Source organism: Mus caroli, chromosome 4 (assembly GCF_900094665.2).
Source record: "Mus caroli chromosome 4, CAROLI_EIJ_v1.1, whole genome shotgun sequence".
In the NCBI taxonomy this organism is placed as follows: Eukaryota; Metazoa; Chordata; class Mammalia; order Rodentia; family Muridae; genus Mus; species Mus caroli.
The window spans coordinates 57,642,546-57,654,987 of record NC_034573.1 but is presented as its reverse complement, the minus strand read 5'-3'; positions in this window follow the sequence as shown (position 1 = coordinate 57,654,987).

Genomic DNA, 12,442 nt, shown 5'->3' with positions numbered 1-12,442 from the left:
CCAGTAATGGTCAGGGTGCCATTCTTTGAATTGAACCCAGGAAGCGGGTAGGTGGAGGAATGTCGCTATCTGTTTTATGACCAGTACCTGGAGCACTAAGCCACAAAGGCTACACTCCCAAGCCTGGGCCCAAAAGCCTCAAATTTTGTTTTTACTTTGCTATACTTTTTTAATACTTCTTCAACTGACATCCTAAATGAAGTGTTGTAGCACTATGCCTCTAGTCTGTGGAGTCTCATAAGGATGAAGTCTTCAGATCCTTCCTAGTTTGTGACAGAGAACCACAGAGAGGTCTTCAAGTTTTAATCATAGGCCCCTCTAGGAGATCTAAAGCAGACAAATGGTTTGAGTCAGATCTCAGTAGCAGGTAAAATCCCACCCCCCCCCGCCCCCAAGGTGGGTATGGTAGTGCATTCTCAGCACTCAGGAGGCAGAGGCAGGCAGATCTCTAAGTTCGAGGCCAGCCTGATCTACAGAGTGAGTTCCAGGACAGCCAGGGCTACACAGAGAAACCCTGTCTGGAAGGGAAAAAAATCCCCCTCCCCTTCTAGAAACAGAGGCATGAGTTCACCCCTCCCTCCTCCCTTCAGATGTATCAAGTCAGCCACATTAGAGGCACCATCGCTAAAGGTTTTCTTCTCTCCCACTTTGTTACTAAGTGGAAAGTTAGGCAATCGCCTGACTAAACAGAAGTTCAGTTGTAGAACTTTTCTAGACATGCCGGGTTGGCTCTCTAATTGTGTTTTGATCTTAGGGAGGAAACAGGTGGCCACCCTATGGAAGCAGTGCATTGCCCCCAGTCCAAGTCACTCCCACACTCGGTCCTTTTCTGGGATCCCTTGGGGAAGATATGGATCAGTTCCATCTTCTCTAGGTAAGGTGGTGGGGATAGGCATGCTTTGGAGGGACAGGATCAGAGCAGGGATCCCACTGGGATGTCCTGCTGCTTAGAAGGAAGGAGAGAAGACAGTCTACCACCGGCTTATGTGATAATCCCCTAGGGGCAGAAACCCTGGGTGAGTGTTCTAGCTTCTTTTCTTTTTCTGCTGTTTGTTCTTTCGATACAGGATTTCTCTACATAGACCTCGATGACCTGGAACCGGCTGTGTAGATCAGGTTGACCTCAAATTCAAAGATCCACCTGCCTCCACCTCTCAAGTGATGGGATTAAAGGTGTGTACCACCACACCCAGCATCCAGTTTTGTTGCTGTGATAAAATACCCAATACAAAAATCTACTTAGAAGAGAAAGGGTTTACTTTAGCTCATGATTTCATGTTATAGTTCATTACTGAGGGGAAAGTCAGGGTATCAGGAACTTGAAACAGTGAGTCACGTCACATCCACAATCTAGAGCAGAGAAAAATAATTACACGCACCCTCACTTGCTGTTCTGAATGATTATGTTCGATTCAGTTTAAGACTCTTACAGTTCAGAACCTCCTGCCTAAGAAATAATACTGCCCATAGTGGGCTGCATCTTTCCACAACAATTAACTTAATTAAGACCATCCCTGGGCTGGCGAGATGGCTCAGCGGGTGAGAGCACCAACTGCTCTTCTGAAGGTCCTGAGTTCAAATCCCAACAACCACATGGAGGCTCACAACCATCTGTACAACTACAGATTTAATAAATTTAATAAATCTTTTTTTTAAAAAATCTCCAAACACACACACACACACACACACACACACACACAAACACACACACACACACAGAGAGAGAGAGAGAGAGAGAGAGAGAGAGAATCCCTAACAGATATGGCCACAGGTCAATGAATGTTGACAACCCCTCTAGGCTGTGTCAAGTTGACAAAACTACACATCTTGGTGAGACTTCACTATGTTCTAGAAACTAACATTAAACACTGTATTGTTCATTCTCTCAAGTACATTTTATGTATCATTTAACAAATATGTACTGAGCACTGTCCCATGTTAAGCACTGGTCATTTTTATCTAATCCAGTGAAGGAAAAAGAGTGGATTTTTTTTTTTTTTTTGCCTGTCTCAAGGCCACCACCTCTTCGTGTATTCCCCAATATCTCCTTCCTTCAAGGACAATGAATTACAGTTTTCTTAAGATCTAATGGTGCATTGACTACATACCCCTTCCAGAAATCATTCCAACCTTCCTGTTCCTCCCTCTGCAGGGCTGGCTTTTCATTTTTCCACTTGCCATCTCAAGGTCACAGGGTGGTCATAGTGGTTAGGTATTAACTACAGAGACAAAAGGGAAAGAATAAAAACAAAATCCCTACACTTTAACAACCAGGCCATGCTACCTGAAGCAGGACACCCAGTGATGTATGATGCTATATGCAGACATCTGGAGCCATACTATGGTGCCTCACCACAATGCAGTTTTGAAAAAAAAAACAGCAGGCTGTGGAATGTATTACTTCATAAGCCTGCAAGACAACTGCCTGCCTGCCTGACTCCTGAATGATCCGCACAGATAGCACAGGAGAAAAACCAAAGTACACTCCTCTTGACTGTGATAAAAGAGCTTCCACTCCTTTCGTTCATGTGGTCCCCTCTGTGAACCTGCCAGCTTCTGTCCTGCAGTGTACTTCAATAAACTTGTTTTGTGTGTCTGTGTTCTAGAAAATTCATCTACCACCTGTGTCGCCAGCCTTCTCTATGTTACTTCACAGGGTACCAACTTTCAGAACAATCTCCAGAAGAAGAAAGTCACTGCAAAATAACTCCTCCTTGGTAGGCTTTATCTTGTTTTGGACTGAAAGTCTTAGACTGGTTTCTGTTAGACCTCTTAGGCTAGGGACTAGAAACTCTCACCAAAGGGGTGTGGGATTGCAAGGTTTGTTTTAGACCCCCGATGACTCATGTTTAAGGCATAAAACAAGTAGCGTTAAGGGAGGGATGTAGCCCCCACAGCAAGGATGGATGGCTGTTTAATAACTATTGTGGCTATGGGGTTGGCCACGATTTACCATCCATCTTCTTTTGCTGGTGGGCTTTACAGTATGTATGTGCCTTCTGATACCCAGACCTTTCTTGCAGACAGCCTAAATGGAGAAAAACCTTTGGGATTTCTCTCTCCAAGAAGTACATTCCACAAGGACTAAAAGCAACAACATGGAAGTTTTGGATTTTAGAGAACAAAAGGCAGAAAAAAAAATATATATATATAACAAATAGAGCCTCTAGATGAGAAATTCTTTGTTAGCAGCTCATGGCTTTTGATACAGGTTTTCACGACCCTCTGAAATTAAGTGGAATATTTTGCACTGGTGTATACATGAATTTGGTGTATCCTTGCTGTAGATCACATCCTGAAGGGTTCTGTAAGCTTGAAAAGACTAGAACCTTCCTCTAAATATACAGTTTGCCTAGGATAACACTCACCAGCGACAGCCATGCAAAGCAGGAGCCAGTGCCCTATAATGAACTGCATCCAGCTGGACTGAGCTCGTGACTCCAGGACCTCTCTTCCCACAGCCACAGGCTCCACTGACTCTATTTTTAAGAGACAAGTCCAAGGGGTGTTATTAGTCTCTGTCTCAAAGCACATCCTGGGGCAGAGTGGCCAGACTTGGCAAGGAGCCTCTCAACGTGACTCACCGTCACCCTCCCCTGAGTAATGGTCTGCGGGCTCCATCACTCACTCCTGCCAATACATCAGACTGGACATAGTTGGGCCTGAGCCAGCGGCTGAGTAAGGAAATGAAATGGAACCCTATAGTAGGTACAGGTGATGAAAGGGTTGGGGGAGAAGAACAGGTGCCCACGAACTGGATTCACCTTACTCACCCAAGGGGAAGGAAAGATAGCTTATTGATAAAGATTGGGATCAATGAGCAATCAATCAGTATTAAAATTCCCAACCTAGTGTGCATCTATAACTCCTGACGCCTATAAACCCCTGACAAAATTCACACTGGGTATTCATGGGTGGGGGAAAGCCCTGAGCACTGAAGACTTGTTGGTCACCTAGTCTAGCCAGTAGGTGTACTTCGGGGTCAGTGATAGACCCTGTCTCAAAAAAGTTAGGAGAGGAGCAATAAAGAAAGACACACAATCTCTAGCCTCCATATGAATGTGCATGTAGAGACACACAAATGCATAGAAGTGCATTTATATATATATTTATATATATATATCACTCCTCTGTAGGCAGCAAATTCCTACTTATCTTCCCATTGAAGGCTAGTAACAGAAAACTCACTGGCAGTGGTGGAAGGCTGAGGAGCTACCCACAAGACAGCACCCCTGCCTATAATCCAGAAGGTGGGAGAGATCTAGCCCAGGAGAGTCTCCAGCATTCAGCCTCCAAGGGTTGCCAAGAAAAGTGGTCTCATATAAGACACTGCAAAAACTGGGTCCAGCAAGGGATCTTAGAGGCTTAATAGAGAGAAGCCGTGGGAAACAAACAGAAAGACCCTGAAGAGAAAGAAGGACTCTGGCTTCTGGACATTTCATGCTAGTAATTCTGCAACATGGCTGCCCTTCAGAACTATAGACCTCTGTAAAACCCAAAACTGCCTTTCCCAGACCTACTGACTGAGTCTTACAAAGGACGAAGACTGGAGTATGGACATCCAGGAAACTCCATAGGGAAGTCCAAAGACGCAGATCTTGGAGATCCAAGTTGGAGCCAAACCAGTAAGCCCTTGATTTCCTCTTTTCCAGCAGGCCCCAGCCACAGTAAGATGCCAATTCTGGAGGCAGATTTAAATGGGAGTGAAAAACTGCTTTCCAAAATGAGAAGTCTCTGGAAAACATGAGGTACAGACCGGCCCTCTCAGTGTCTCTCCTACTCCCAGATGTTTTTTGATGCATTGGGCTCACAACATGTTGCCAGCCTCCTCTGAAAGACATTTCTGCAGTCAGGAGCCTATCAAGATCCTAAGTGGAAACATCGCATCATTAAGCTGGAGACAGACAATACCAAGAGCAGCGCTCATCATTGTTGTGGGAAGCACTGGATGGGGGCTTGAATAAGCACAGATCGGCTCACACTGTCATATGGATTCACTATCAGACTTGGCCAGCTCTACTCTGACATGCTGTTAGCACTCCAGCTTTCTGAAATTTACATTCCTAGATGGAGAAGGCCGGTGTCACCAGCAGGCAGAGAGAATATGGGGGAGGCAAGTGTTCAGATGAGGGCGGGGCAGTAGTTGCCTGGAAAAACAAGCATATTGGCTGGAGTTGTCTGCTGACAATGGGAATCCCTGTGCTAGAAGATTCAAAGCAGAAAAGAAATTTACTAGAGCCATGGAAGAACCCAAATTTGTATCTGACTTATAATCAAAAGAATCTCCCAGGTTCTAGTCCTGTTTGCTTCACGGGGGTGGGGATTCTAGCCCAGACTCACATCACAATCAATTATAATTTTTGGTTGAGAGCCTAGCCCTAAACAGCTGAGCAATCTCTTTGACCCACCAATTATAAAATAGGCAATGACCCAAATGTAGCCATTTAGTCACAGTTTGCCACTCCAGGTGATTGGTTCTGTTTAATCAGAGATACATGATAGGCTGATGACCCACTGGCTTAACCAATCCAGGGACAGAATTCTACTCTGTCCTGGCAGATCCTGCAAAACTCTCCTCCTGGGTGTCCCAGGACAGATATGCTGGCCATGCCTGGAGCTGAACTCTGAGCTTGGTCTGACTCCAGCCTTGAAGTTGCTGTGATGAAGGTGGCTGTCAGTGGGAGAATCCAAATTTAAGGAGAAGAAATGGTGGTAAATGTCAAGAGGTAGGGATGTGGACCTCTTTCCACCTTAGCAGAGGGAGGAACAATGCTTGTTCTCTCCCGTGCTCATCCCAATGATAGAGGTTTTTTTTTTTTTTCCTAGATGGTTGTTTCTTTTCCCTCTGTCTTTGATGTCTGTATATGGGCCCTCAGGGCACCCCTGCAAGCCCTGTCATCTTCAAACTTGCTGCTGTAGGCCTATGTTGCAGTGGGTATTTAGTCAGTCTTAATAGAAGGACACGGGAAGCAGAGATCTAAGTTCAAGAATCCTGAAGTTCGGTCTGGATTCTGTTCCAAACTTTCGTACAGTTTTGATTATTTTCCCTGGCTCAGACCACTTTCAAACAGGCTGTAAAGATGACTCCGTTGATAAAGCGTTGCCTGCACAAGTCTAACAACTTGAGTTTGATCAGGACCCATATAAAAGCCTGGTACGGTAACACACATGCCTATCATCCAAGAGCTGGAGAGACTGCAACATCCTGGGAGCTTGCTGGCCAGCCTAGAGGCTCCAGGTACAGTGAGAGACCATGCCTCAAAAGATAAGGTTGCTGGGTTGGGGAGATGGCTCAGTGGGTAAGAGCATTTGCTGTGAGGCTGTGAGGATCTGAGTTTGATCCCCAGCACCCATGTTAAAAAAACAAAACCCCGTGCTTGGCTGTGTGTGCCTGAAGCCCCGGCATCGGAGGGCAGAGATAGGTAGATCATGGGAATGCATTGTGTAGCCAGCCTAGCCAAAAGATGGGGCTTTCTGTTTCAGTGACAGATCCTGTTTCAAGGAAATAAAGTGGACAGTGATAGGGGTAGACACCCCGTGTCTGCCTTTGGCTTTTATGCACAAAGATACATACAACACACAGAAAATAAAATAAAGTGGAGAGTGATTGAGGCAGATAACCCATATTGACATCTGGCTCCCCCCCCCACACACACACACACATGCACACACAAGAAGACTAGCCAATATTTCTTCGTCTGCGGGCTTTGTCTCAGATACTCTGCTCTGTCGTGCAGCACAGAAGCAGCAAGGCTGCATGAGTGGATGGGCATCATCACGTTCCAATAAAACTTTATTTATAAAACAGGTGATGCTCCAAATTGACCGTGTAGCCATATCAGACCATAAGGTCTTTCCCAGCTACTGCCTCTTCAGTGTTGCCTGTCAGGGTTCAGAATGCTGCGGATTTCAGAACGTCTCTACTGTGTGAGGGAGGCTTGTGAGTGGCACTGCTTTCTCTTAGAGGACAGAGGCTTGGGCTTTGTCCGCTTCTGACACCAGTGCCAGGCACAGAGCCTGGCTTATAGTTCCAACAAGTCATCTGTAAATGTTCGTCAGATGAATAGCTGGGTGCTGCTAACTTTTTAGATTATTTTGAATAACAGAATGGTAAGCCTTAGCCATTGAATACCTTTCTATTATATGTATGAACAAGAGTTAATATACACTTATACCACAAAGATGTTTTATAGATCCGTAAGTAAAAATTGCACCTCGAGAGAAGACCAACACACAAGCAGAAAACAAAGAAGAATAAGTTCAGTTTGTTGATGAATTTGGGGGGAAAAATGGAAACATGGAAAATTAGACATTATGCAATTTCAGGCTTCATTTTAGCAATAACAAAGAAAAATGGTATTGCTGGGCTTTAATGAGGCTGTGAGGGGACATTCTCATGCTGTGGGTGGCACGGCCCTGCTCCCTGGCACAGGGTGTTCCAAAACCTTCTCAGTGGGCCAGCTCTGCTAGCCAGCTGTACTATTTCTAGAATTTTTAATTCCCAAGAGTTAATCAGCAATGCACACACATCACACACAACTCCCATTATATCCTCGTTGTTTTCTGATTGATCTCTCTGCCTCTGAGAACAGAATAACATCACAGCCACAGGTACTATTGGCGTCTTACCACCTTCACCGGGGCAAGAGCACAAAACCAGCTAGTCTGATGGTGGCTCGACGGTCGGCCATTGGCTTATGGAAGCACCACTCATGAATAAAAGTGCTTGTGATTTTTAGTCACAAGTTCATCATCTGTTGTCCCATTTGGACAAAACAACAACAACAACAACAACAACAACAACAAAGCAGCGATTACTTAAAGTTCAGCCTGGGCTCGGAAGGGAGAGCATTTTCCAGTGCTGGTATTAAAGGCATGCACCCCCGTTGCCCCCCACCCCAGTGAGCATTTTCTATATGCCAAGAAGTTACAAGATCTACTTTTCTCTCTTACCAAGCAGCCGCAGTAGCTGTGTTTCACTGATAGAAACACTAAGATTTAACAGGGAAAAAAACAACATGGAACACAAGTAGGTCTGCCTTGGGACAACGACCCATGAAAATTTTGACTGCAGCACATAGAAGGTTCTGAACAGCTCAGCACGCCAACGTGGCGTTGGCTGTTTAATCAAAAGAGATTTCATATGGCTGTTCGGCTTGCTCGTCATTAAACGGCTTTGAGTGGAAGGTTGTATGACACCCACGTTCGCTAGCCTCAGATCTTTCTCCAGGTACATAATAATAACCCATCATTCAAACAAGAAGGGGAAAAAAAAAACCTGCCGCTTCCACACAAGGCAGTGTGGAACAGGCTGCTGCAAGGGCCCTTGCTCAGGGCAATGTCCTTTAAGCAAATCCTCATTCAGGGAACCTGGGCACGTGATGCCTGGCTGAGGACAGACTGCACTGTCCTAGAAGCTTAGAAGTTCACCTTGAATGATCCCCTGTTGTGCATTATGTAAAATAAACACACAAGCCTCCTTGCCTGTGTGTTTCAAGGAAAGGGAGGGGAGGACTGATGGCAAGTGATGGTGAGTATACATACGGAGTCTCTTCTGCCTCGCCCTCTCCTTCTCTGTATTCCCTCCCGTTCTTCTGCTTATCTGTTGGTGGTTTTTTTTTTGTTGTTGTTGTATTATTTTTATGTACAGAGTGTGGAGGTTTGGGGGGGAGTAATAGGGATGTGTGTGTGTCATGGCTTCCTCTACCATTCTCCATCTTAGTTTGTGAGCAGGGTCTTGTCAAGATATTAGCAAGATGTTAGCTTGTCATTTTGGCTCTACAGGCTGGCTATCCAGCCCCAGGGATCCACGTGTCTCCATGCCCACCTCGACTCCTGGGGCTGACTTTGCCAGCTCCCCATGCCACACGCAGACTTTATGTAGGTACAGGGGTCTGAACGCTTGGTCAGCAATCATCTCCCTCACTGATCCACATACCTCGCCCAGTTTGTTTGTCTGCTTGATTTTTTGTTTGTCTCTACATAGTCCAGACTGGCCTTCAGTTTTCTATGTAGTCCAAGCTTGTCTTGAACTTGGGAACCTCCTGTTTCAGCTTCCCAAGTACAAGCATGAACCGCAGTGCCCAGCTTTCTCCTCCTAATTCTCCTGGGGCTCCACTCTGATGACTTTATCTCATCCTAATCACTTTCAAAAGGCTCATCACTCCACACAAAGAACTTGCCGCTCTCTTACTATCTCTCAATGAGAACTAAATTTTAATACAGGAAACCTTGGGGGACACACTAGAACCCCAGCCCTCTATCCACGAAATTCAGTACTTCATTTCACAGAAAAAAAAAGGCACAGACACAAGTCACCAGCATAAACCAAGTCCACAGCTTTCCCACCTCTTTCAAAATTAAAATAATTACTTCACAATGCATCATCAATTTAGGAGACTTTAGTAATTCAAGTGTTTTTATATACAATAAAAGCTTAAAACCTTTATATGAGAGCCCAGAGAGATAGCTCAGAGGTTAAGAGCAATGGCTGCTCTTCCAGAGGACCAGGGTTCGATCTACAGCACCCACATGGCAGCTTGCTGTTGCCAGTTCCAGAAGATCCCATATCCCTCCATGGACTCCACTGTGTACTGAGAGCTCACAGTGCACATGCATTCATTCAGGCAAAACACCAGCAAAGATTAAAATAAAAATAAATCCTTTGAAGTATAGCTTTATATGACAGCATTTATAGCTCATACAGTTCAGACTTGCAACCCTGCCTTGCCCTGCGTTTGCTAACTTCGCCACTCAGTGCAGCGCATCTCATGTGTGATAGAGAGCAGCAGGTCTCCTGAACCGTGACGACCATTTGCCACAGCTGTTCAAGCTTTTGCCTGACAAGTATCAAGACCTCAGTGCTGAGTGGCTGGATTTTCCAGGACAAGAAGACAAGACAGAAATCCCATTTCCCCTCCAACTTCTCATATAATAGCCCAGTGTTCTCGGAGTGAGCTCGGTGGCCTGTTCACCAGAAGCTGCTGGGTGGGGAAGGGTCTCAAGTTGTCAGCTGTAGTCTTCATCCTACCTGGAGATCTTGTGGGGGTCCTCTTTGCATAATTTGGACTCACAATTCTCAGGCCTCCATATCATGAGTGCTGTGATAAACACCAAGTCTGGTCTCCTTTGCCATTTTTCCCACTTCTGAAACAACATCTTGAACTCACAATCTTGTTCTCTGCATATCAAATGCTAGGATATATAGGCTTCCTTGCTCAATCACCACAGCTTCTGGCATAACCCTCCGTTTTGTTTTGTTTTGTTTTGTTTTGGTTTGGTTTGGTTTGGTTTGGTTTGGTTTGGTTTGGTTTGATTTGGTTTGGTTTGGTTTGGTTTTCTTTTTAGACTTAGTCCAGACTGGCCTGGAACTTGTCGTACATGCCAAGGCTGGCCTCAAACTTCCAGTGATGCTCCTGCCTCTGCCTCCCAAGTGCTGGGATTACAGGTGTGTGCCACCTCACCTAGACAAATAATTCCTTACTCTAGCCACCTGGCTCCCGTTTGGTCCTCTCATTGGGAAGAGAGCTCACTTGAAGGCTCAGCTCTTGAGTTTTTCAAGCCTCATCATCAGCTCTGGTTGCCATTCCTGATAAAATATAAGAGATGGTGAAAATACCCAGTTGTATTGAGTTGGAACGGGGTGAGAGAAAGGAAGGGCTCAGAAACCAGGAAGATCAGGGCAAGTGTTGGTCCCCTTGTCTCCACTTGGAGCGCCTCATTTTCTCTTCTTTTAAAGAACAGGCGGAGGCTGTGTTCCAAGAGCTCAGCAAGTTCCTGCTTTCACAGAGAAACCTTGGCAATCACTCAGAGTCCTGTTCTCTTGGAGACATTTACAAATTGATTCGTTCCTGTCTGCAGGTACAGAAGGAAGGCAGCTGAGTGGCAACACACGGGTGGCAGTTATGAGTCCAGGGTGGAGTTCTGAATGGAGGGACAGGTGTGTAGCAGGAAGGAGAGCTTCAGCAAGCAGAAGAGATACAGATCTCCTTAGAGAGCTGAGGCAGCGGCTTCAGACAAGAGGCAGAAGCAGGGTATGTTACCGCTTGTAAATGCTCTGGACAAGGCTGTAAACTTCAGCCCCACCATCTTCAGCCTCCAGTCTGCAGCCTGGAAAAGCCCCCACCAGCCCTTTCATTCTCCTTCATTCATCTATATTGTTTGTTGTTTATGGCACAAGGTGTTTCTATATAGCCCAGGCTAGTTTTGAACCCACAGTCCTCCAGCTTCTACCTCCTGGGTGGTGACAGCATGTCTGGTCAGTTCATTCCTTTTCACTGCTGAATAACATTTCTCTGTGTGGAAACATCCTGAGCTTCAGCTATCTAATCATTTATTACTCAGTGATGCAAACCCACAGGAATAGGAGTCCTGAGGTTAGGTGTCACATGGAAAGACTGGGGATGAGAAATAAAGAAGACAATACAGCAATAACTGGCACCGGACGTCTTGCATACGCTGATGACTTATACCAAGCAAATGGATTATGAAATAGCACATCGTATATACTCTTTGTAAGAGAGAGGATGTGGTCAAAGTCAGCAGAGAGATGAATCAGACAATAATGGCAAAGAGAACACAGGGTGTAGCTGCTTAAAAGGTTGATAACCATATCCCAAGGGAAGAGTTGGGTACCAAGAAACCACAACTTTGACTCCCCTGGGACACTGACTGCAGCTTTAGACCAGCCATTCCTGAACAAGGACACTGAACTAAACGTTCCTTTGACCTTTTACAAGGGCCTCTGGGAAAGCCTTACATTAGTCTGGCTCTCCACAACTCAGCACTTGGGCTATGTCTAGCCTGAGCTACTACAAGTAATGTTTCAATGAGTAATTTTGTTTAAGTGGGTACACAGAGACACCTTTCCATTTCTTTTGCATAGATGTCTAGACTAAGAATGGTTGGTTCATATAATCTGTGTTTGCTATATTGTCTAAGACCTACAAGGTCAGTTCAGAGACAGAGCTTGCTTAGTGCTGTGTATAAGGCCCTGGGTTCAATCAAGTGCTGAAAAGATGTCTATCAAAGTATTTTCCAAACTGGCCATTTTTACCTCATACAACCAGCTTATGAAAGGTCAGGATGCACTCTATCATCACAGCCACAGGACTGATGCCTTACACTGGGCTGTTGAAATAGAATAATGCTATAATTATGATTTAGAAACAAGACAATTGTGCAATAGCGGCATGAACATCGGAGTATCCAACCATTTTCTAATTGGATTTGTCCCATTCCATAAAATGAAATTATGTACTATCGTTGGCCAGGAGTCTGTGACTAGACAGGTCAGGAGCTGTATGGGAGAAACCTACAACTATAATTCTGTTAAATGGACATAGTATTAAGCTGACTGCCAACAATCAATCCATAGATCAATGCATCTCTTAATCCTCCCTCATTGGGAAAAAAAAAAAAAAAAGCTTCTATTTGCAGTAGA